The following is a 26,212-nucleotide window of genomic DNA, read 5'->3' on the forward strand; positions in this document are numbered from 1 at the left end:
GTCAAAATGCTATCCTGGGCTCAATCTTGTATACACAAGAACCATTTCGAAGGTCTTTTTTTCCCATTTCGTTTAGGATTTGGCGAAATTGATATTGGATTCATCGTCACAGAAAAACACAAATGAAGACAACATGAATAAAAAGACAAAAGGCCTATGCATCAATATCATGACAAATCCCAGATGATAAGATAAAAAATACAGAGTCAGTCCTCATAAACTGCACGAAACATCATTCGTGACTTTTTCAGGGGACGGTTACTCCCATGGAATGTCCACCATGTCATGGCGTTGTCCACTTCTGTGCCGTTGTCCACGGTGTATGGTCCATTGAGGTTGGACAGGCCGCAGTCGTTGTACCACCAACCTGACTGTCCTAATTCCGCGCAGCTGATGTTCGCAGCCATGTCTCTGTCCTCAGTAGCTGTACTGAATTTCATCCCATTCAGATCCCCCATAGCGTCACCTTAGACAACACACAATTGTAATTATGGTGTAACCATATAGTGCTAAATATAATTGCAATAATTTAACCATATATAATGGAAGTACTCTAGGCCTAGGCTATTGTCTAATCCAATGGTAGATAACCACCGTCTTCTGTACACCTGTATAATTTTTATAGCAAGGTATTTTAAAATGAAATAGTGATAACTGAATTCTGCCATTGCTATATTCAGTGACCAACGCAATATTACATGTTATATTAATATATTCTCATGTTGTTTATGTTTGTCATCGTTCTATGTATTATTTTGAAACGAAACAAATTCAACAAAATGAAATTAAAACAAGAGGCCCAAAGGGCCTTAACGGTCATTTGACTACCTTGACAATAGTAAAATTAATTATATATAGTGTCACTTTGTCAGGATCATGTCAGGATAATTTTCAATTTCTTACAACAAATTTTATTTCAAACAAGAGGCCCAAGGGCCTTAACATATAGGAAATTACTTAGATATAGTGTCATGGTAGTCATCTTCGATTTGGGATCAACCAGAGATGTAACAATACTTTGTCGGGACCATGTCAGGATCATTTCATGTAAGTTTCAGCCAAATCCCACCGGTAGAACTTGAGAAGAAGTTCAAAATGTGTTTTCAAGATGGCGGTTGTGGCGGCCATCTTGGATTTAGGATCGACCCGAAAAAATAACAACACTTTTTCGGGACCGTGTCAGGATAATTTCAAGCAAGTTTCAGCCAAATCCCAAAGGTAGAACTTGAGAAGAAGTTCAAAATGTGTTTTCAAGATGGCGGCTGTGGCGGCCATCTTGGATTTCGGATTGACTCGAAAAATAACAACACTTTGCCGGGACCGTTTCAGGATCATTTCATGCAAGTTTCAGCCAAATCCCACTGGTAGAACTTGAGAAGAAGTTCAAAATGTGTTTTCAAGATGGCGGCTGTGGCGGCCATCTTGGATTTCGGATTGACCCGAAAAATAACAACACTTTGTCAGGACCATGTCAGGATCATTTCATGCAAGTTTCAGCCAAATCCCAAAGGTAGAACTTGAGAAGAAGTTCAAAATGTGTTTTCAAGATGGCGGCTGTGGCGGCCATCTTGGATTTCGGATCGACCCGAAAAATAACAACACTTTGTCGGGACCGTGTCAGGATCATTTCATGCAAGTTTCAGCCAAATCCCACCGGTAGAACTTGAGAAGAAGTTCCAGATGTGTTTTCAAGATAGCGGCTGTGGCGGCCATCTTGGATTTCAGATCGACCCAGAAAATAACAACACTTTGTCGGAACCGTGTCAGGATCATTTCATGCAAGTTTAAGCCAAATCCCACTGGTAGAACTTGAGAAGAAGTTCAAAATGTGTTTTCAAGATGGCGGCTGTGGCGGCCATCTTGGATTTCGGATCGACCCGAAAAATAACAACACTTTGTCGGGACCATGTCAGGATCATTTCATGCAAGTTTCAGCCAAATCCCACTGGTAGAACTTGAGAAGAAGTTCAAAATGTGTTTTCAAGATGGCGGTTGTGGCGGCCATGTTGGATTTCAGATCGACCCGAAAAATAACAACACTTTGTCGGGACCGTGTCAGGATCATTTCATGCAAGTTTCAGCCAAATCCCACTGGTAGAACTTGAGAAGAAGTTCAAAATGTGTTTTCAAGATGACGGCTCTGGCGGCCATCTTGGATTTCGGATTGACCCGAAAAATAACAACACTTTGTTGGGACCGTGTCAGGATCATTTCATGCAAGTTTCAGCCAAATCCCACCGGTAGAACTTGAGAAGAAGTTCAAAATGTGTTTTCAAGATAGCGGCTGTGGCGGCCATCTTGGATTTCAGATCGACCCAAAAAATAACAACACTTTGTCGGGACCATGTCAGGATCATTTCATGCAAGTTTCAGCCAAATCCCACTGGTAGAACTTGAGAAGAAGTTCAAAATGTGTTTTCAAGATGGCGGCTGTGGCGGCCATCTTGGATTTCGGATCGACCCGAAAAATAACAACACTTTGTCGGGACCATGTCAGGATCATTTCATGCAAGTTTCAGCCAAATCCCACTGGTAGAACTTGAGAAGAAGTTCAAAATGTGTTTTCAAGATGGCGGTTGTGGCGGCCATGTTGGATTTCGGATCGACCCGAAAAATAACAACACTTTGTCGGGACCGTGTCAGGATCATTTCATGCAAGTTTCAGCCAAATCCCACTGGTAGAACTTGAGAAGAAGTTCAAAATGTGTTTTCAAGATGGCGGCTGTGGCGGCCATGTTGGATTTCGGATCGACCCGAAAAATAACAACACTTTGTCGGGACCGTGTCAGGATCATTTCATGCAAGTTTCAGCCAAATCCCACTGGTAGAACTTGAGAAGAAGTTCAAAATGTGAAAAGTTAACGCACGGCGGACGGCGGACGGCGGACGGCGGACGACGACGGACGAAACATGATGACTATAGGTCATCCTGACCCTTCGGGTCAGATGAAATTAAAAAAAAACCCAGTGCCAAACACTATTGGTAGTATTACAGTATATTTTGTAATGTATGTGATGTATCTTTTTTATTCATTAGCTGTTTTAGTATATAATGCAATGACACTTCGCACAAAACTGTATTGTTTTTTTAACCAGGCCAAATAAAGTACTACAATCAAAAGTATTGTTTCGGTACTTCTAATAATTTACGAGTATAGCAATACTATCATATTTGCAAATAGGACGGATACAAGAATATAATATTATTTTTTATATATTTAGTTTTACTTCTCTTTATAAAAACCTTTCCTCAATGCCCCATCAATTTTAAAAGACAATGAGGTGTGCTTTATACCTTTGTTAAAGTAATATGTGCCATAACTGGGTAAAAACAAATCATGTAATTTTTTCATCAGTAATCTATTGAAAGTGATCAGGTTTGATAAATGAAGGTGTGACAAAGCATTGAAATGAACAGAAAAACATATATGAAGCCTTATAAAATTTAGTTAATGGTTTTACTTATGGCTGGCAAGCTTGTTTGTTTGATTAATTAATGTTATTTCTTTTAACTAAAAACACGGTTCACTCCACAGTATTTGCTTGAAGGCAGATCACAGTGATATCAATTAACTTTCAGCAGAACTGTTTTAAACATTTAATTCATATTCAGAATTGTAAATTTTAAGTCATTATGATTTGTTTGTTTGTTTGTTTGATTAGTTTAACGTCCTATTAACAGCTAGGGTCATGTAAGGACGGCCTCCCATGTATGCAGTGTGTAGCGTGTGTGAAGTGCGTGGTGCGTGTTTTGGGAGACTGTAGTATGTTCGTGTTGTGTCTTCTTGTATAGTGGAACTGTTGCCCTTTTTATAGTGCTATATCACTGAAGTATGCCGCCGAAGACACAAAGCAACACTTGTTTGTTTGTTTGTTTGATTAACTAACGTCCTATTAACAGCTATGGTCATGTAAGGACGGCCTCCCATGTATGCGGCGTGTTGCGTGTATGTTGTGCGAGGTGCGTGTCTTGGGAGACTGCAGTATGTTCGTGTTGTGTCTTCTTGTATAGTGGAACTATTGCCCTTTTCATAGTGCTGTATCACTGAAGCATGCCGCCGAAGACACCAAGCAACACAGCCCACCCGGTCACATTATACCGACAACGGGCGAACCAGTCGTCCCACTCCCTGTATGCTGAGCGCTAAGCAGGAGAAGAAACTACCACTTTTATAGACTTTGGGTGTGTCTCGGCCAAGGGACAGAACCCAGAGCCTTCCTCACAGGGGCGAACGCTCAACTCAAGGCCAAATGTGAGGCGGTGCCAAGGTAGGCATTAGGAAAGATAAAGTCAGTTAGGAAGAAGAGAAAAGATAAGATCCTAAATTTAGTCGCCTTTTACGATCATGCAATAGGGGCAGCAGGTACAATTATAACGCCCTACCTGCAGGGCCAAAGTCATTATGAAGTCATATGTCAGGGTTAAATACTATGTAATCATTGTGGGTTTTTTTTTGTTGTTGCTTTATTTCATTGAAGAAGCTTAATAACTATTAATTTTTATTTACAAATTTGTAACATATTTTATTCATCAGAAAGGTGTGTTAAATGTGTACGTTCAGGTGGTTTTTGTTAGGGAATTAAAATATACTTCCGAAGATCAGGATAAGTCGTAAAAATCTGCTGTTAGTTTTGAATTGGGAGTGCAAGTTTATTCCAACTGCAATGAGTAATTGTCAACAGACCGATGTTGGGCCTGTAACATGCTGAAATGGAAGGCTACCAAATTTGTTCAAATAAATGCCCTAATTACCTTCATTCAAGGTCAGTAAATAGACTTAAATCGTAAAATGAATTTAAACTGTTGGATATTATTTCTTGGGCTGGTGAAATCGCTCTCTTAGCTAGAGTTAAATCGCAATTCTCTTCATTTCATCTGCGACATCCCTTCAGGTGTCGCCCACTAGTATACTGTAACTTAATCGGGTGATATGTGCTCCTTAATATCTGCGGCAGCAATCATTAATTGAAATAAACATATTAAATGCCAAATCTAGTCTATCAATAGAGAGCCGAGTAGTAAGAGTTATGTCATTGAGCTTTTAGAAAACAAGTAATTAATATAAAAAACTGCTCCTTTGTGGAAATAAATGCATAAGAAATACACACAGTATAGCACTAGACACATCGCAATCTTGATTTTTTTTGTATCTTTGTATGTATTTGTGCCTCGTCCAATTGTGCCGAACGTTCTTTTGTCCAGATATAGAGATAGCACCACATGTAATATTTCCTCACGTGCATGTCACGTGAATATAACGTGAACCGGGGCACAAAGTGAATTTCACGTGGTGTTCAATCTAATGTTTAAAACCCCATAGAAACTGCAAACTGAAAATTTGCATATCGAAAGTATTATTAGTTGTCCGTTTAAAATGACACTACTTTTTCCTTTTGTGATTTCCATTAAAACTACATGTAACTGCAGAAACATTCCCAAATTGGTTAGCTTTGTTAAAATATTTAGCTTAAAAATAATAATTTTTTTACGAAAAATAACCCGCCCTGCAGGTAGGGCTTAAGAATTGTACCTGCTGCCCCTATTGCATGATCGTAAGAGGCGACTAAATTTAGGATCTTATCTTTTCTCTTCTTCCTAACTTACTTTATCTTTCTTAATGCCTCCCTTGGCACCGCCTCACTTCTGGCCTTGAGTTGAGCGTTCGCCCCTGTGAGGAAGGCTCTGGGTTCTGTCCCCTGGCCGAGACACAACAAAGTCTATAAAAGTGGTAGCTTCTGCTCCCGCTTAGCGCTCAGCATACAGGGAGTTGGACGACTGGTTCGCCCGTTGTCAGTATAATGTGACCGGGTGGGGGGTGTTGCTTGGTGTCTTCGGCGGCATTCTCCAGTGATATGGCACTATAAAAAGGGCAACAGTTCCACTATACAAGAAGACACAACATGAATATACCGCAGTCTCCCAAAACACGCACCTCGCACAACATACACGCAACATACCACATACACGCAACATACCACATACACGGGAGGCCGTCCTTACATGACCATAGCTGTTAATAGGACGTTAATCAATCAATCAAACAAACAAACAAACAAACGAAAAATAACACTTTTCGAAAAAAAAACACCGAAACATTGCTCTTTGTCATCTCACATCACCCTGTAACGGGTTTCGTTTTTAACCCGCCTCCCCCAATCAAAAATACTCTCATAACATTTTCTGTCTATGTTATTTAGTTTCGAATCGGGAAAGCATTTTTTGAGTTTTTGACTTGAAAATAGAGAGTGCAGGTAGCAACGGACCACTTCTATGTTAGTATGCTTAGTTATACATATCGAGTTTATGATTCTGATATAAATGAAAATTAGTGTACAGTAATAATTTTAGATGCTTGATATGGTAACATACTTGAAAATATTGGTTGCCAAAAAGGAGGCCTCTGAAATTTAGATATTGTTAGAATGAAGTGAAAATTGGTATACAGAGTTATGCTGAATAACATGGTATCACTTTCAAAAAGATTTGTTGTCATGGGTATAAAATGGAGACGTCTGATTAGTTGAAATTTAGATATTATTAGATATAAGCAAAATTTGGTACATATGGGTTATGCCGAATGAGATAGTAAGATTTTAAAATAAATTGGTGTCATTGTAACGAAGTAAAGGCCCCTTGAGTGGTCAAAATCAAGGTTGTAGCCTTTGTGGTGCTGCCATTATTAAACATATTTTATTTCAAAATCAAATGTAACCTGTTTCTCTCTTTAATAATTTTTAATTCAATTTAAAATAGTATTTATCTACATAAGAATGATGGATTATCTTAATTTATATCTTTTGAGTTTGAGTTGCTGACGAAAATATATGTATTTCCAATAAGTATTTGATTTCTAATAAATAAAAAAAAAAACATTTTGTTTCACCCAGAAGCATATCTAGTTGTTAGGTTTTTTGTACTGTTATTGAAAATTCAAAAATAAAAATGCACTAATTTTATAGTATATATGTTAGTTTACAAAATTCTATCACTAACTGTAATTTTATAGTATATATGTTAGTTTACAAAATTCTATCACTAACTGTTGTTTTATTACGGTGTCTATGATCAATTTTGAATTTACAGTCATCTTGGGCAAATATTCATATTTTAGAAAATTCTCCATGCTTCATTTCAACACATGAAATGCTATTTTCCTGGATTTCAATTTTTTGAAAAAGTATCTGTTATAAGATTATACCTATAAGATGTTTAAAAGTGTGGACAAAATCGATAACATGCAAAATATTTCGAGCAAACCCAATATCCTCAATTTTCAAGGGATCCCCCTGCCATATACCTAAAGTATTGTTAGAAAACGTCATTTTAGGCCCTTTATGCGTTAAAAGGGGCCTAACGGTCATCTGACTACCTTGGCAATAGTAAAATTAATTATATATGGTGTCACTTTGTCAGGACCATGTCAGGATCATTTTCAATTTCTTTCAACCAATTTTATTTCAAACAAGAGGCCCAAGGGCGTTAACATATAGGAAATTAATTAGATATAGTGTCATGGTAGCCATCCTCGATTTCGGATCAACATGAAAAATAACACTTTGTCGGACCATGTCACCATCATTTTATGCAAGTTTCAGCCAAATCGCAGCGGTAGAACTTGAGAAGAAGTTCGAAATCTGTTTTCAAGATGGCAGCTGTGGCGGCCATCTTGGCTTTAGGAGCGACCCAAAAAATAACTACACTTTGTCGGGACCATGTCAGGATCATTTCATGCAAGTTTCAGCCAAATTGCATTGGTAGAACTTGAGAAGAAGTACGAAATCTGTTTTCAAGATGGCAGCTGTGGCGGCCATCTTGGATTTCATATCGACCCGAAAAATATAAAACACTTTGTCGGGACCATGTCAGGATCATTTCATGCAAGTTTCAGCCAAATCGCACCGGTAGAACTTGAGAAGAAGTCGCAATGTGTTTTCAAGATGGCGGCTGTGGCGGCCATCTTTGATATCAGATCGACCCGAAAAATAATAACACTTTGTGGGGACCATGTTAAGATCATTTCATGCAAGTTTCAGCCAAATCGCACTGGTAGAACTTGAGAAGAAGTTCAAAATGTGTTTTCAAGATGGCGGCTGTGGCGGCCATCTTGGATTCCGGATCGACCCGAAAAATAACATCACTTTGTCGGGACCATGTCAGCATCATTTTATGTAAGTTTCAGCTAAATCGCATTGGTAGAACTTGAGAAGAAGTTCAAAATGTGAAAAGTTAACGCACGGCGTACGGCGGACGGAGCATGGCAGACTGCGGACGACGACGGACGAAACATGACGACTATAGGTCATCCTGACCCTTCGGGTCAGATTATCTAAAAATCGGAGCGTGGACCCCACCATTTCACACGAATTTCACGTGAAATTCACATGATTTTTTCACATTAAGTAAAATTCACGTGAAAGGGCCTTCGCGTGAATTGCACGCGAGGAAATATTGCTTTTGTACACGTGATATAAATTATCAATTGCCATTAAGTTTAAGCGACACACTGCTGTACCAATCACTTCTCTAATAACCTACCTGCAGTACCAGAGTAACCGGATATATATAGTTTAAATTGGTCGCTCCACCAACCCACACGGAAGTGGCTGTACGAAGCGAACTTGCGGACGCCTTGCCAGTCTTCCAACTCAATTCGTAATTCACATGGTTGATAAACGCACAAATGCTTCACCACATTTAATCCTGAAAAGACAGAATGATACCAATAATTACGCTTCGAGATAGTTTTAGATATTATAATCGAAACATTAGATCAGACTATGTTGTTTTATTAAACAAGGACTATATACGACTTTGGACCTTTTTCTATCTCACAAAGCAATCGATTTGTTTATCTTCATGTTAGAAGTTAAGTTGTATTTGAAATTTATGGTACATCATTGATTCAACTGCAGGGGAATTCTAAGTTCTAATTTGGTGAATATGATAACCACCCGAACATTCCATAATGAAGCAAATATTTCTTATGTCTCTTGATATAACATAAACGTTTTATAGTTGTTCCTTACGCAAATAAATATTAACTTGTAGGCTATGTATATTGTATATACTTCAAGGAATGTTCGACTCAAACACTCGGAATTCAGTCAGTACTTTAAAATGTTTTTGTCCAATTATCCGGTAAGTAGACTCACCCAACCAAAATTCTCCATTGAAGTTTCCAAATGTTCGTCGATATGGTCTTTCAGTTTCATGATGAAAAGTTACTGAACCATCAAAACGGCTCTGCATAACCTAAAAACATAGTATTTAACATTAACATCCTGCAAAAAAAAAAAAAAAAAAGATGACAGGAGCTAATTTGAAATATTAAGTTCCCTATCAGCTTAAAACTGGCCGAGGTGGCTATCCGATTCCATATTGGCCTCACATGATCAAAGGTTCTCACATGGATTGTCCATATCACCCTTAACGAGACAGTCCATATCATATCTATACTTACCGTAACCCCCGTCAGTGTCCATATCATATCTATACTTACCGTTCCCCATCCAACCCCCCCTCTGTCAGTGTTGTCCGTTTTTACTCATATCTATACTTACCGTCCATCCACCCCCCGTCAGTGTCCATATCATATCTATACTTACCGTCCATCCACCCCCAGTGTCCAATGTCCATATCATATTATACTTACCAGTCCATCCACCCCCGTCAGTGTCCATATCATCCATACTTACCGTCCATCCACCCCCGTCAGTGTCCATATCATATCTATACTTACCGTCCATCCACCCCCGTCAGTGTCCATATCATATCTATACTTACCGTCCATCCACCCCCGATCAATATCTATATTAAGGTTAGTCATTGTTCTGAATGAAGCCAAGGATTTCTATCATATCTATATTAAGGTTAGTCATTGTTCTGAATGAAGCCAAGGATTTCTATCATATCTATATTAAGGTTAGTCATTGTTCTGAATGAAGCCAAGGATTTCTATCATATCTATATTAAGGTTAGTCATTGTTCTGAATGAAGCCAAGGATTTCTATCATATCTATATTAAGGTTAGTCATTGTTCTAGAATGAAGCCAAGGATTTCTATCATATCTATATTAAGGTTAGTCATTGTTCTGAATGAAGCCAAGGATTTCTATCATATCTATATTAAGGTTAGTCATTGTTCTGAATGAAGCCAAGGATTTCTATCAAATCTATATTAAGGTTAGTCATTGTTCTGAATGAAGCCAAGGATTTCTATCAAATCTATATTAAGGTTAGTCATTGTTCTGAATGAAGCCAAGGATTTCTATCATATCTATATTAAGGTTAGTCATTGTTCTGAATGAAGCCAAGGATTTCTATCAAATCTATATTAAGGTTAGTCAATGTTCTGAATGAAGCCAAGGATTTCTATCAAATCTATATTAAGGTTAGTCATTGTTCTGAATGAAGCCAAGGATTTCTATCAAATCTATATTAAGGTTAGTCATTGTTCTGAATGAAGCCAAGGATTTCTATCAAATCTATATTAAGGTTAGTCATTGTTCTGAATGAAGCCAAGGATTTCTATCAAATCTATATTAAGGTTAGTCATTGTTCTGAATGAAGCCAAGGATTTCTATCAAATCTATATTAAGGTTAGTCATTGTTCTGAATGAAGCCAAGGATTTCTATCAAATCTATATTAAGGTTAGTCATTGTTCTGAATGAAGCCAGAGATTCATATCATATCTATATTAAGGTTAGTCATTGTTCTGAATGAAGCCAAGGATTTCTATCATATCTATATTAAGGTTAGTCAATGTTCTGAATGAAGCCAAGGATTTCTATCATATCTATATTAAGGTTAGTCATTGTTCTGAATGAAGCCAAGGATTTCTATCATATCTATATTAAGGTTAGTCATTGTTCTGAATGAAGCCAAGGGATTTCTATCATATCTATATTAAGGTTAGTCATTGTTCTGAATGAAGCCAAGGATTTCTATCAAATCTATATTAAGGTTAGTCAATGTTCTGAATGAAGCCAAGGATTTCTATCATATCTATATTAAGGTTAGTCATTGTTCTGAATGAAGCCAAGGATTTCTATCATATCTATATTAAGGTTAGTCATTGTTCTGAATGAAGCCAAGGATTTCTATCATATCTATATTAAGGTTAGTCATTGTTCTGAATGAAGCCAAGGATTTCTATCATATCTATATTAAGGTTAGTCATTGTTCTGAATGAAGCCAAGGATTTCTATCAATATCTATATTAAGGTTAGTCATTGTTCTGAATGAAGCCAAGGATTTCTATCAAATCTATATTAAGGTTAGTCATTGTTCTGAATGAAGCCAAGGATTTCTATCAAATCTATATTAAGGTTAGTCATTGTTCTGAATGAAGCCAAGGATTTCTATCAAATCTATATTAAGGTTAGTCATTGTTCTGAATGAAGCCAAGGATTTCTATCAAATCTATATTAAGGTTAGTCATTGTTCTGAATGAAGCCAAGGATTTCTATCAAATCTATATTAAGGTTAGTCATTGTTCTGAATGAAGCCAAGGATTTCTATCATATCTATATTAAGGTTAGTCATTGTTCTGAATGAAGCCAAGGATTTCTATCATATCTATATTAAGGTTAGAAATCTATATTAAGGTTAGTCATTGTTCTGAATGAAGCCAAGGATTTCTATCATATCTATATTAAGGTTAGTCAATGTTCTGAATGAAGCCAAGGATTTCTATCATATCTATATTAAGGTTAGTCAATGTTCTGAATGAAGCCAAGGATTTCTATCATATCTATATTAAGGTTAGTCATTGTTCTGAATGAAGCCAAGGATTTCTATCATATCTATATTAAGGTTAGTCATTGTTCTGAATGAAGCCAAGGATTTCTATCATATCTATATTAAGGTTAGTCATTGTTCTGAATGAAGCCAAGGATTTCTATCAAATCTATATTAAGGTTAGTCATTGTTCTGAATGAAGCCAAGGATTTCTATCATATCTATATTAAGGTTAGTCATTGTTCTGAATGAAGCCAAGGATTTCTATCAATCTATATTAAGGTTAGTCATTGTTCTGAATGAAGCCAAGGATTTCTATCATATCTATATTAAGGTTAGTCATTGTTCTGAATGAAGCCAAGGATTTCTATCATATCTATATTAAGGTTAGTCATTGTTCTGAATGAAGCCAAGGATTTCTATCATATCTATATTAAGGTTAGTCATTGTTCTGAATGAAGCCAAGGATTTCTATCAAATCTATATTAAGGTTAGTCATTGTTCTGAATGAAGCCAAGGATTTCTATCATATCTATATTAAGGTTAGTCATTGTTCTGAATGAAGCCAAGGATTTCTATCAAATCTATATTAAGGTTAGTCATTGTTCTGAATGAAGCCAAGGATTTCTATCATATCTATATTAAGGTTAGTCATTGTTCTGAATGAAGCCAAGGATTTCTATCAAATCTATATTAAGGTTAGTCATTGTTCTGAATGAAGCCAAGGATTTCTATCATATCTATATTAAGGTTAGTCATTGTTCTGAATGAAGCCAAGGATTTCTATCAAATCTATATTAAGGTTAGTCATTGTTCTGAATGAAGCCAAGGATTTCTATCATATCTATATTAAGGTTAGTCATTGTTCTGAATGAAGCCAAGGATTTCTATCATATCTATATTAAGGTTAGTCATTGTTCTGAATGAAGCCAAGGATTTCTATCATATCTATATTAAGGTTAGTCATTGTTCTGAATGAAGCCAAGGATTTCTATCATATCTATATTAAGGTTAGTCATTGTTCTGAATGAAGCCAAGGATTTCTATCATATCTATATTAAGGTTAGTCATTGTTCTGAATGAAGCCAAGGATTTCTATCAAATCTATATTAAGGTTAGTCATTGTTCTGAATGAAGCCAAGGATTTCTATCAATATCTATATTAAGGTTAGTCATTGTTCTGAATGAAGCCAAGGATTTCTATCATATCTATATTAAGGTTAGTCATTGTTCTGAATGAAGCCAAGGATTTCTATCAAATCTATATTAAGGTTAGTCATTGTTCTGAATGAAGCCAAGGATTTCTATCAAATCTATATTAAGGTTAGTCATTGTTCTGAATGAAGCCAAGGATTTCTATCATATCTATATTAAGGTTAGTCATTGTTCTGAATGAAGCCAAGGATTTCTATCATATCTATATTAAGGTTAGTCAATGTTCTGAATGAAGCCAAGGATTTCTATCAAATCTATATTAAGGTTAGTCAATGTTCTGAATGAAGCCAAGGATTTCTATCATATCTATATTAAGGTTAGTCATTGTTCTGAATGAAGCCAAGGATTTCTATCATATCTATATTAAGGTTAGTCATTGTTCTGAATGAAGCCAAGGATTTCTATCAAATCTATATTAAGGTTAGTCATTGTTCTGAATGAAGCCAAGGATTTCTATCAAATCTATATTAAGGTTAGTCATTGTTCTGAATGAAGCCAAGGATTTCTATCATATCTATATTAAGGTTAGTCATTGTTCTGAATGAAGCCAAGGATTTCTATCATATCTATATTAAGGTTAGTCATTGTTCTGAATGAAGCCAAGGATTTCTATCAAATCTATATTAAGGTTAGTCATTGTTCTGAATGAAGCCAAGATTTCTATCATCTATTTCTATCAGTTCTGAAATAGTATCTATATTAAGGTTAGTCATTGTTCTGAATGAAGCCAAGGATTTCTATCATATCTATATTAAGGTTAGTCATTGTTCTGAATGAAGCCAAGGATTTCTATCATATCTATATTAAGGTTAGTCATTGTTCTGAATGAAGCCAAGGATTTCTATCATATCTATATTAAGGTTAGTCATTGTTCTGAATGAAGCCAAGGATTTCTATCAAATCTATATTAAGGTTAGTCATTGTTCTGAATGAAGCCAAGGATTTCTATCAAATCTATATTAAGGTTAGTCATTGTTCTGAATGAAGCCAAGGATTTCATATCAAATCTATATTAAGGTTAGTCATTGTTCTGAATGAAGCCAAGGATTTCTATCAAATCTATATTAAGGTTAGTCATTGTTCTGAATGAAGCCAAGGATTTCTATCAAATCTATATTAAGGTTAGTCATTGTTCTGAATGAAGCCAAGGATTTCTATCAAATCTATATTAAGGTTAGTCATTGTTCTGAATGAAGCCAAGGATTTCTATCATATCTATATTAAGGTTAGTCATTGTTCTGAATGAAGCCAAGGATTTCTATCATATCTATATTAAGGTTAGTCATTGTTCTGAATGAAGCCAAGGATTTCTATCATATCTATATTAAGGTTAGTCATTGTTCTGAATGAAGCCAAGGATTTCTATCATATCTATATTAAGGTTAGTCATTGTTCTGAATGAAGCCAAGGATTTCTATCAAATCTATATTAAGGTTAGTCATTGTTCTGAATGAAGCCAAGGATTTCTATCAATCTATATTAAGGTTAGTCATTGTTCTGAATGAAGCCAAGGATTTCTATCATATCTATATTAAGGTTAGTCATTGTTCTGAATGAAGCCAAGGATTTCTATCATATCTATATTAAGGTTAGTCATTGTTCTGAATGAAGCCAAGGATTTCTATCAAATCTATATTAAGGTTAGTCATTGTTCTGAATGAAGCCAAGGATTTCTATCATATCTATATTAAGGTTAGTCATTGTTCTGAATGAAGCCAAGGATTTCTATCATATCTATATTAAGGTTAGTCATTGTTCTGAATGAAGCCAAGGATTTCTATCATATCTATATTAAGGTTAGTCATTGTTCTGAATGAAGCCAAGGATTTCTATCAAATCTATATTAAGGTTAGTCATTGTTCTGAATGAAGCCAAGGATTTCTATCATATCTATATTAAGGTTAGTCATTGTTCTGAATGAAGCCAAGGATTTCTATCATATCTATATTAAGGTTAGTCATTGTTCTGAATGAAGCCAAGGATTTCTATCATATCTATATTAAGGTTAGTCAATGTTCTGAATGAAGCCAAGGATTTCTATCATATCTATATTAAGGTTAGTCATTGTTCTGAATGAAGCCAAGGATTTCTATCATATCTATATTAAGGTTAGTCATTGTTCTGAATGAAGCCAAGGATTTCTATCAAATCTATATTAAGGTTAGTCATTGTTCTGAATGAAGCCAAGGATTTCTATCAATATCTATATTAAGGTTAGTCATTGTTCTGAATGAAGCCAAGGATTTCTATCAAATCTATATTAAGGTTAGTCATTGTTCTGAATGAAGCCAAGGATTTCTATCAATATCTATATTAAGGTTAGTCATTGTTCATTGAATGAAGCCAAGGATTTCTATCAAATCTATATTAAGGTTAGTCATTGTTCTGAATGAAGCCAAGGATTTCTATCATATCTATATTAAGGTTAGTCATTGTTCTGAATGAAGCCAAGGATTTCTATCATATCTATATTAAGGTTAGTCATTGTTCTGAATGAAGCCAAGGATTTCTATCATATCTATATTAAGGTTAGTCATTGTTCTGAATGAAGCCAAGGATTTCTATCATATCTATATTAAGGTTAGTCATTGTTCTGAATGAAGCCAAGGATTTCTATCATATCTATATTAAGGTTAGTCATTGTTCTGAATGAAGCCAAGGATTTCTATCAAATCTATATTAAGGTTAGTCATTGTTCTGAATGAAGCCAAGGATTTCTATCATATCTATATTAAGGTTAGTCATTGTTCTGAATGAAGCCAAGGATTTCTATCATATCTATATTAAGGTTAGTCATTGTTCTGAATGAAGCCAAGGATTTCTATCATATCTATATTAAGGTTAGTCAATGTTCTGAATGAAGCCAAGGATTTCTATCATATCTATATTAAGGTTAGTCATTGTTCTGAATGAAGCCAAGGATTTCTATCATATCTATATTAAGGTTAGTCATTGTTCTGAATGAAGCCAAGGATTTCTATCATATCTATATTAAGGTTAGTCAATGTTCTGAATGAAGCCAAGGATTTCTATCATATCTATATTAAGGTTAGTCATTGTTCTGAATGAAGCCAAGGATTTCTATCAAATCTATATTAAGGTTAGTCATTGTTCTGAATGAAGCCAAGGATTTCTATCATATCTATATTAAGGTTAGTCATTGTTCTGAATGAAGCCAAGGATTTCTATCATATCTATATTAAGGTTAGTCAATGTTCTGAATGAAGCCAAGGATTTCTATCATATCTATATTAAGGTTAGTCATTGTTCTGAATGAAGCCAAGGATTTCTATCATATCTATATTAAGGTTAGTCATTGTTCTGAATGAAGCCAAGGATTTCTATCAAATCTATATTAAGGTTAGTCATTGTTCTGAATGAAGCCAAGGATTTCTATCAAATCTATATTAAGGTTAGTCATTGTTCTGAATGAAGCCAAGGATTTCTATCATATCTATATTAAGGTTAGTCATTGTTCTGAATGAAGCCAAGGATTTCTATCATATCTATATTAAGGTTAGTCAATGTTCTGAATGAAGCCAAGGATTTCTATCAAATCTATATTAAGGTTAGTCAATGTTCTGAATGAAGCCAAGGATTTCTATCAAATCTATATTAAGGTTAGTCATTGTTCTGAATGAAGCCAAGGATTTCTATCAAATCTATATTAAGGTTAGTCATTGTTCTGAATGAAGCCAAGGATTTCTATCATATCTATATTAAGGTTAGTCATTGTTCTGAATGAAGCCAAGGATTTCTATCATATCTATATTAAGGTTAGTCAATGTTCTGAATGAAGCCAAGGATTTCTATCATATCTATATTAAGGTTAGTCATTGTTCTGAATGAAGCCAAGGATTTCTATCAAATCTATATTAAGGTTAGTCATTGTTCTGAATGAAGCCAAGGATTTCTATCAAATCTATATTAAGGTTAGTCATTGTTCTGAATGAAGCCAAGGATTTCTATCAAATCTATATTAAGGTTAGTCATTGTTCTGAATGAAGCCAAGGATTTCTATCAAATCTATATTAAGGTTAGTCATTGTTCTGAATGAAGCCAAGGATTTCTATCATATCTATATTAAGGTTAGTCAATGTTCTGAATGAAGCCAAGGATTTCTATCAAATCTATATTAAGGTTAGTCAATGTTCTGAATGAAGCCAAGGATTTCTATCAAATATCTATATTAAGGTTAGTCATTGTTCTGAATGAAGCCAAGGATTTCTATCATATCTATATTAAGGTTAGTCATTGTTCTGAATGAAGCCAAGGATTTCTATCATATCTATATTAAGGTTAGTCATTGTTCTGAATGAAGCCAAGGATTTCTATCATATCTATATTAAGGTTAGTCATTGTTCTGAATGAAGCCAAGGATTTCTATCAAATCTATATTAAGGTTAGTCATTGTTCTGAATGAAGCCAAGGATTTCTATCATATCTATATTAAGGTTAGTCATTGTTCTGAATGAAGCCAAGGATTTCTATCATATCTATATTAAGGTTAGTCATTGTTCTGAATGAAGCCAAGGATTTCTATCATATCTATATTAAGGTTAGTCATTGTTCTGAATGAAGCCAAGGATTTCTATCATATCTATATTAAGGTTAGTCATTGTTCTGAATGAAGCCAAGGATTTCTATCATATCTATATTAAGGTTAGTCATTGTTCTGAATGAAGCCAAGGATTTCTATCATATCTATATTAAGGTTAGTCATTGTTCTGAATGAAGCCAAGGATTTCTATCATATCTATATTAAGGTTAGTCATTGTTCTGAATGAAGCCAAGGATTTCTATCAAATCTATATTAAGGTTAGTCATTGTTCTGAATTACCTGAAGCCAAGGATTTCTATCATATCTATATTAAGGTTAGTCATTGTTCTGAATGAAGCCAAGGATTTCTATCAAATCTATATTAAGGTTAGTCATTGTTCTGAATGAAGCAAAGGATTTCTATCATATCTATATTAAGGTTAGTCATTGTTCTGAATGAAGCCAAGGATTTCTATCAAATCTATATTAAGGTTAGTCATTGTTCTGAATGAAGCCAAGGATTTCTATCATATCTATATTAAGGTTAGTCAATGTTCTGAATGAAGCCAAGGATTTCTATCATATCTATATTAAGGTTAGTCATTGTTCTGAATGAAGCCAAGGATTTCTATCATATCTATATTAAGGTTAGTCATTGTTCTGAATGAAGCCAAGGATTTCTATCAAATCTATATTAAGGTTAGTCATTGTTCTGAATGAAGCCAAGGATTTCTATCATATCTATATTAAGGTTAGTCATTGTTCTGAATGAAGCCAAGGATTTCTATCATATCTATATTAAGGTTAGTCATTGTTCTGAATGAAGCCAAGGATTTCTATCATATCTATATTAAGGTTAGTCATTGTTCTGAATGAAGCCAAGGATTTCTATCATATCTATATTAAGGTTAGTCATTGTTCTGAATGAAGCCAAGGATTTCTATCATATCTATATTAAGGTTAGTCATTGTTCTGAATGAAGCCAAGGATTTCTATCATATCTATATTAAGGTTAGTCATTGTTCTGAATGAAGCCAAGGATTTCTATCATATCTATATTAAGGTTAGTCATTGTTCTGAATGAAGCCAAGGATTTCTATCAAATCTATATTAAGGTTAGTCATTGTTCTGAATGAAGCCAAGGATTTCTATCATATCTATATTAAGGTTAGTCATTGTTCTGAATGAAGCCAAGGATTTCTATCAAATCTATATTAAGGTTAGTCATTGTTCTGAATGAAGCCAAGGATTTCTATCATATCTATATTAAGGTTAGTCATTGTTCTGAATGAAGCCAAGGATTTCTATCAAATCTATATTAAGGTTAGTCATTGTTCTGAATGAAGCCAAGGATTTCTATCATATCTATATTAAGGTTAGTCATGTTCTGAATGAAGCCAAGGATTTCATCATATCTATATTAAGGTTAGTCATTGTTCTGAATGAAGCCAAGGATTTCTATCATATCTATATTAAGGTTAGTCATTGTTCTGAATGAAGCCAAGGATTTCTATCATATCTATATTAAGGTTAGTCATTGTTCTGAATGAAGCCAAGGATTTCTATCATATCTATATTAAGGTTAGTCATTGTTCTGAATGAAGCCAAGGATTTCTATCAAATCTATATTAAGGTTAGTCATTGTTCTGAATGAAGCCAAGGATTTCTATCAAATCTATATTAAGGTTAGTCATTGTTCTGAATGAAGCCAAGGATTTCTATCAAATCTATATTAAGGTTAGTCATTGTTCTGAATGAAGCCAAGGATTTCTATCAAATCTATATTAAGGTTAGTCATTGTTCTGAATGAAGCCAAGGATTTCTATCAAATCTATATTAAGGTTAGTCATTGTTCTGAATGAAGCCAAGGATTTCTATCATATCTATATTAAGGTTAGTCATTGTTCTGAATGAAGCCAAGGATTTCTATCATATCTATATTAAGGTTAGTCATTGTTCTGAATGAAGCCAAGGATTTCTATCAAATCTATATTAAGGTTAGTCATTGTTCTGAATGAAGCCAAGGATTTCTATCATATCTATATTAAGGTTAGTCATTGTTCTGAATGAAGCCAAGGATTTCTATCATATCTATATTAAGGTTAGTCATTGTTCTGAATGAAGCCAAGGATTTCTATCATATCTATATTAAGGTTAGTCATTGTTCTGAATGAAGCCAAGGATTTCTATCAAATCTATATTAAGGTTAGTCATTGTTCTGAATGAAGCCAAGGATTTCTATCATATCTATATTAAGGTTAGTCATTGTTCTGAATGAAGCCAAGGATTTCTATCATATCTATATTAAGGTTAGTCATTGTTCTGAATGAAGCCAAGGATTTCTATCAAATCTATATTAAGGTTAGTCATTGTTCTGAATGAAGCCAAGGATTTCTATCAAATCTATATTAAGGTTAGTCATTGTTCTGAATGAAGCCAAGATTTCTATCAAATCTATATTAAGGTTAGTCATTGTTCTGAATGAAGCCAAGGATTTCTATCAAATCTATATTAAGGTTAGTCATTGTTCTGAATGAAGCCAAGGATTTCTATCAAATCTATATTAAGGTTAGTCATTGTTCTGAATGAAGCCAAGGATTTTCTATCAAGGATTTATCAATCTATATTAAGGTTAGTCATTGTTCTGAATGAAGCCAAGGATTTCTATCAAATCTATATTAAGGTTAGTCATTGTTCTGAATGAAGCCAAGGATTTCTATCAAATCTATATTAAGGTTAGTCATTGTTCTGAATGAAGCCAAGGATTTCTATCATATCTATATTAAGGTTAGTCATTGTTCTGAATGAAGCCAAGGATTTCTATCAAATCTATATTAAGGTTAGTCATTGTTCTGAATGAAGCCAAGGATTTCTATCATATCTATATTAAGGTTAGTCATTGTTCTGAATGAAGCCAAGGATTTTCTATCAAATCTATATTAAGGTTAGTCATTGTTCTGAATGAAGCCAAGGATTTCTATCATATCTATATTAAGGTTAGTCATTGTTCTGAATGAAGCCAAGGATTTCTATCAAATCTATATTAAGGTTAGTCATTGTTCTGAATGAAGCCAAGGATTTCTATCATATCTATATTAAGGTTAGTCATTGTTCTGAATGAAGCCAAGGATTTCTATCAAATCTATATTAAGGTTAGTCATTGTTCTGAATGAAGCCAAGGATTTCTATCATATCTATATTAAGGTTAGTCATTGTTCTGAATGAAGCCAAGGATTTCTATCAAATCTATATTAAGGTTAGTCATTGTTCTGAATGAAGCCAAGGATTTCTATCATATCTATATTAAGGTTAGTCAATGTTCTGAATGAAGCCAAGGATTTCTATCAAATCTATATTAAGGTTAGTCATTGTTCTGAATGAAGCCAAGGATTTCTATCATATCTATATTAAGGTTAGTCATTGTTCTGAATGAAGCCAAGGATTTCTATCAAATCTATATTAAGGTTAGTCATTGTTCTGAATGAAGCCAAGGATTTCTATTCATGGCAGATCTATATCTATATTAAGGTTAGTCATTGTTCTGAATGAAGCCAAGGATTTCTATCATATCTATATTAAGGTTAGTCATTGTTCTGAATGAAGCCAAGGATTTCTATCATATCTATATTAAGGTTAGTCATTGTTCTGAATGAAGCCAAGGATTTCTATCATATCTATATTAAGGTTAGTCATTGTTCTGAATGAAGCCAAGGATTTCTATCATATCTATATTAAGGTTAGTCATTGTTCTGAATGAAGCCAAGGATTTCTATCATATCTATATTAAGGTTAGTCATTGTTCTGAATGAAGCCAAGGATTTCTATCAAATCTATATTAAGGTTAGTCATTGTTCTGAATGAAGCCAAGGATTTCTATCATATCTATATTAAGGTTAGTCAATGTTCTGAATGAAGCCAAGGATTTCTATCATATCTATATTAAGGTTAGTCATTGTTCTGAATGAAGCCAAGGATTTCTATCATATCTATATTAAGGTTAGTCATTGTTCTGAATGAAGCCAAGGATTTCTATCATATCTATATTAAGGTTAGTCATTGTTCTGAATGAAGCCAAGGATTTCTATCAAATCTATATTAAGGTTAGTCATTGTTCTGAATGAAGCCAAGGATTTCTATCAAATCTATATTAAGGTTAGTCATTGTTCTGAATGAAGCCAAGGATTTCTATCAAATCTATATTAAGGTTAGTCATTGTTCTGAATGAAGCCAAGGATTTCTATCATATCTATATTAAGGTTAGTCATTGTTCTGAATGAAGCCAAGGATTTCTATCATATCTATATTAAGGTTAGTCATTGTTCTGAATGAAGCCAGAGATTCATATCAAATCTATATTAAGGTTAGTCATTGTTCTGAATGAAGCCAAGGATTTCTATCAAATCTATATTAAGGTTAGTCATTGTTCTGAATGAAGCCAAGGATTTCTATCATATCTATATTAAGGTTAGTCATTGTTCTGAATGAAGCCAAGGATTTCTATCATATCTATATTAAGGTTAGTCATTGTTCTGAATGAAGCCAAGGATTTCTATCATATCTATATTAAGGTTAGTCATTGTTCTGAATGAAGCCAAGGATTTCTATCATATCTATATTAAGGTTAGTCATTGTTCTGAATGAAGCCAAGGATTTCTATCATATCTATATTAAGGTTAGTCATTGTTCTGAATGAAGCCAAGGATTTCTATCATATCTATATTAAGGTTAGTCATTGTTCTGAATGAAGCCAAGGATTTCTATCATATCTATATTAAGGTTAGTCATTGTTCTGAATGAAGCCAAGGATTTCTATCAATCTATATTAAGGTTAGATTGTTCTGAATGAAGCCGGATTTCTATCATATCTATATTAAGGTTAGTCATTGTTCTGAATGAAGCCAAGGATTTCTATCAAATCTATATTAAGGTTAGTCATTGTTCTGAATGAAGCCAAGGATTTCTATCAAATCTATATTAAGGTTATCATTGTTCTGAATGAAGCCAAGGATTTCTATCATATCTATATTAAGGTTAGTCATTGTTCTGAATGAAGCCAAGGATTTCTATCAAATCTATATTAAGGTTAGTCATTGTTCTGAATGAAGCCAAGGATTTCTATATCAATCTATATTAAGGTTAGTCATTGTTCTGAATGAAGCCAAGGATTTCTATCAAATCTATATTAAGGTTAGTCATTGTTCTGAATGAAGCCAAGGATTTCTATCAAATCTATATTAAGGTTAGTCATTGTTCTGAATGAAGCCAAGGATTTCTATCAAATCTATATTAAGGTTAGTCATTGTTCTGAATGAAGCCAAGGATTTCTATCAAATCTATATTAAGGTTAGTCATTGTTCTGAATGAAGCCAAGGATTTCTATCATATCTATATTAAGGTTAGTCATTGTTCTGAATGAAGCCAAGGATTTCTATCATATCTATATTAAGGTTAGTCATTGTTCTGAATGAAGCCAAGGATTTCTATCATATCTATATTAAGGTTAGTCATTGTTCTGAATGAAGCCAAGGATTTCTATCATATCTATATTAAGGTTAGTCATTGTTCTGAATGAAGCCAAGGATTTCTATCATATCTATATTAAGGTTAGTCATTGTTCTGAATGAAGCCAAGGATTTCTATCATATCTATATTAAGGTTAGTCATTGTTCTGAATGAAGCCAAGGATTTCTATCAAATCTATATTAAGGTTAGTCATTGTTCTGAATGAAGCCAAGGATTTCTATCAAATCTATATTAAGGTTAGTCATTGTTCTGAATGAAGCCAAGGATTTCTATCATATCTATATTAAGGTTAGTCATTGTTCTGAATGAAGCCAAGGATTTCTATCATATCTATATTAAGGTTAGTCATTGTTCTGAATGAAGCCAAGGATTTCTATCATATCTATATAAAGGTTAGTCATTGTTCTGAATGAAGCCAAGGATTTCTATCAAATCTATATTAAGGTTAGTCATTGTTCTGAATGAAGCCAAGGATTTCTATCATATCTCTATTAAGGTTAGTCATTGTTCTGAATGAAGCCAAGGATTTCTATCATATCTATATTAAGGTTAGTCATTGTTCTGAATGAAGCCAAGGATTTCTATCATATCTATATTAAGGTTAGTCATTGTTCTGAATGAAGCCAAGGATTTCTATCAAATCTATATTAAGGTTAGTCAATGTTCTGAATGAAGCCAAGGATTTCTATCATATCTATATTAAGGTTAGTCATTGTTCTGAATGAAGCCAAGGATTTCTATCAAATCTATATTAAGGTTAGTCAATGTTCTGAATGAAGCCAAGGATTTCTATCATATCTATATTAAGGTTAGTCATTGTTCTGAATGAAGCCAAGGATTTCTATCAAATCTATATTAAGGTTAGTCATTGTTCTGAATGAAGCCAAGGATTTCTATCAAATCTATATTAAGGTTAGTCATTGTTCTGAATGAAGCCAAGGATTTCTATCATATCTATATTAAGGTTAGTCATTGTTCTGAATGAAGCCAAGGATTTCTATCATATCTATATTAAGGTTAGTCATTGTTCTGAATGAAGCCAAGGATTTCTATCAAATCTATATTAAGGTTAGTCATTGTTCTGAATGAAGCCAAGGATTTCTATCAAATCTATATTAAGGTTAGTCATTGTTCTGAATGAAGCCAAGGATTTCTATCATATCTATATTAAGGTTAGTCATTGTTCTGAATGAAGCCAAGGATTTCTATCATATCTATATTAAGGTTAGTCATTGTTCTGAATGAAGCCAAGGATTTCTATCAAATCTATATTAAGGTTAGTCATTGTTCTGAATGAAGCCAAGGATTTCTATCAAATCTATATTAAGGTTAGTCATTGTTCTGAATGAAGCCAAGGATTTCTATCAAATCTATATTAAGGTTAGTCATTGTTCTGAATGAAGCCAAGGATTTCTATCATATCTATATTAAGGTTAGTCATTGTTCTGAATGAAGCCAAGGATTTCTATCAAATCTATATTAAGGTTAGTCATTGTTCTGAATGAAGCCAAGGATTTCTATCAAATCTATATTAAGGTTAGTCATTGTTCTGAATGAAGCCAAGGATTTCTATCATATCTATATTAAGGTTAGTCATTGTTCTGAATGAAGCCAAGGATTTCTATCATATCTATATTAAGGTTAGTCATTGTTCTGAATGAAGCCAAGGATTTCTATCATATCTATATTAAGGTTAGTCATTGTTCTGAATGAAGCCAAGGATTTCTATCATATCTATATTAAGGTTAGTCATTGTTCTGAATGAAGCCAAGGATTTCTATCAAATCTATATTAAGGTTAGTCATTGTTCTGAATGAAGCCAAGGATTTCTATCATATCTATATTAAGGTTAGTCATTGTTCTGAATGAAGCCAAGGATTTCTATCAAATCTATATTAAGGTTAGTCATTGTTCTGAATGAAGCCAAGGATTTCTATCAAATCTATATTAAGGTTAGTCATTGTTCTGAATGAAGCCAAGGATTTCTATCAAATCTATATTAAGGTTAGTCATTGTTCTGAATGAAGCCAAGGATTTCTATCAAATCTATATTAAGGTTAGTCAATGTTCTGAATGAAGCCAAGGATTTCTATCAAATCTATATTAAGGTTAGTCATTGTTCTGAATGAAGCCAAGGATTTCTATCAAATCTATATTAAGGTTAGTCATTGTTCTGAATGAAGCCAAGGATTTCTATCATATCTATATTAAGGTTAGTCATTGTTCTGAATGAAGCCAAGGATTTCTATCATATCTATATTAAGGTTAGTCATTGTTCTGAATGAAGCCAAGGATTTCTATCATATCTATATTAAGGTTAGTCATTGTTCTGAATGAAGCCAAGGATTTCTATCAAATCTATATTAAGGTTAGTCATTGTTCTGAATGAAGCCAAGGATTTCTATCATATCTATATTAAGGTTAGTCATTGTTCTGAATGAAGCCAAGGATTTCTATCATATCTATATTAAGGTTAGTCATTGTTCTGAATGAAGCCAAGGATTTCTATCAAATCTATATTAAGGTTAGTCATTGTTCTGAATGAAGCCAAGGATTTCTATTTATTAAGGTTAGTCTGTTCTGAATGAAGCAAGATATTAAGGTTAGTCATTGTATCTGATATGTTAGTCATGTTCTGAATGAAGCCAAGGATTTCTATCATATCTATATTAAGGTTAGTCATTGTTCTGAATGAAGCCAAGGATTTCTATCATATCTATATTAAGGTTAGTCATTGTTCTGAATGAAGCCAAGGATTTCTATCATATCTATATTAAGGTTAGTCATTGTTCTGAATGAAGCCAAGGATTTCTATCAATATCTATATTAAGGTTAGTCATTGTTCTGAATGAAGCCAAGGATTTCTATCAAATCTATATTAAGGTTAGTCATTGTTCTGAATGAAGCCAAGGATTTCTATCATATCTATATTAAGGTTAGTCATTGTTCTGAATGAAGCCAAGGATTTCTATCAAATCTATATTAAGGTTAGTCATTGTTCTGAATGAAGCCAAGGATTTCTATCAAATCTATATTAAGGTTAGTCATTGTTCTGAATGAAGCCAAGGATTTCTATCAAATCTATATTAAGGTTAGTCATTGTTCTGAATGAAGCCAAGGATTTCTATCAAATCTATATTAAGGTTAGTCATTGTTCTGAATGAAGCCAAGGATTTCTATCAAATCTATATTA

The 26,212-nt window shown here is 33.7% G+C and overlaps 1 pseudogene; it reads right to left on the minus strand.

The window, feature by feature from the left end:
• Positions 1 to 206: 206 nt before the first annotated feature.
• The window catches only part of LOC138305055 (ficolin-1-like), a 42,056-nt pseudogene continuing 16,050 nt past the window's right edge, over positions 207 to 26,212 (minus strand).

This window comes from Argopecten irradians, chromosome 12, assembly GCF_041381155.1.
Source record: "Argopecten irradians isolate NY chromosome 12, Ai_NY, whole genome shotgun sequence".
Lineage (NCBI taxonomy): Eukaryota > Metazoa > Mollusca > Bivalvia > Pectinida > Pectinidae > Argopecten > Argopecten irradians.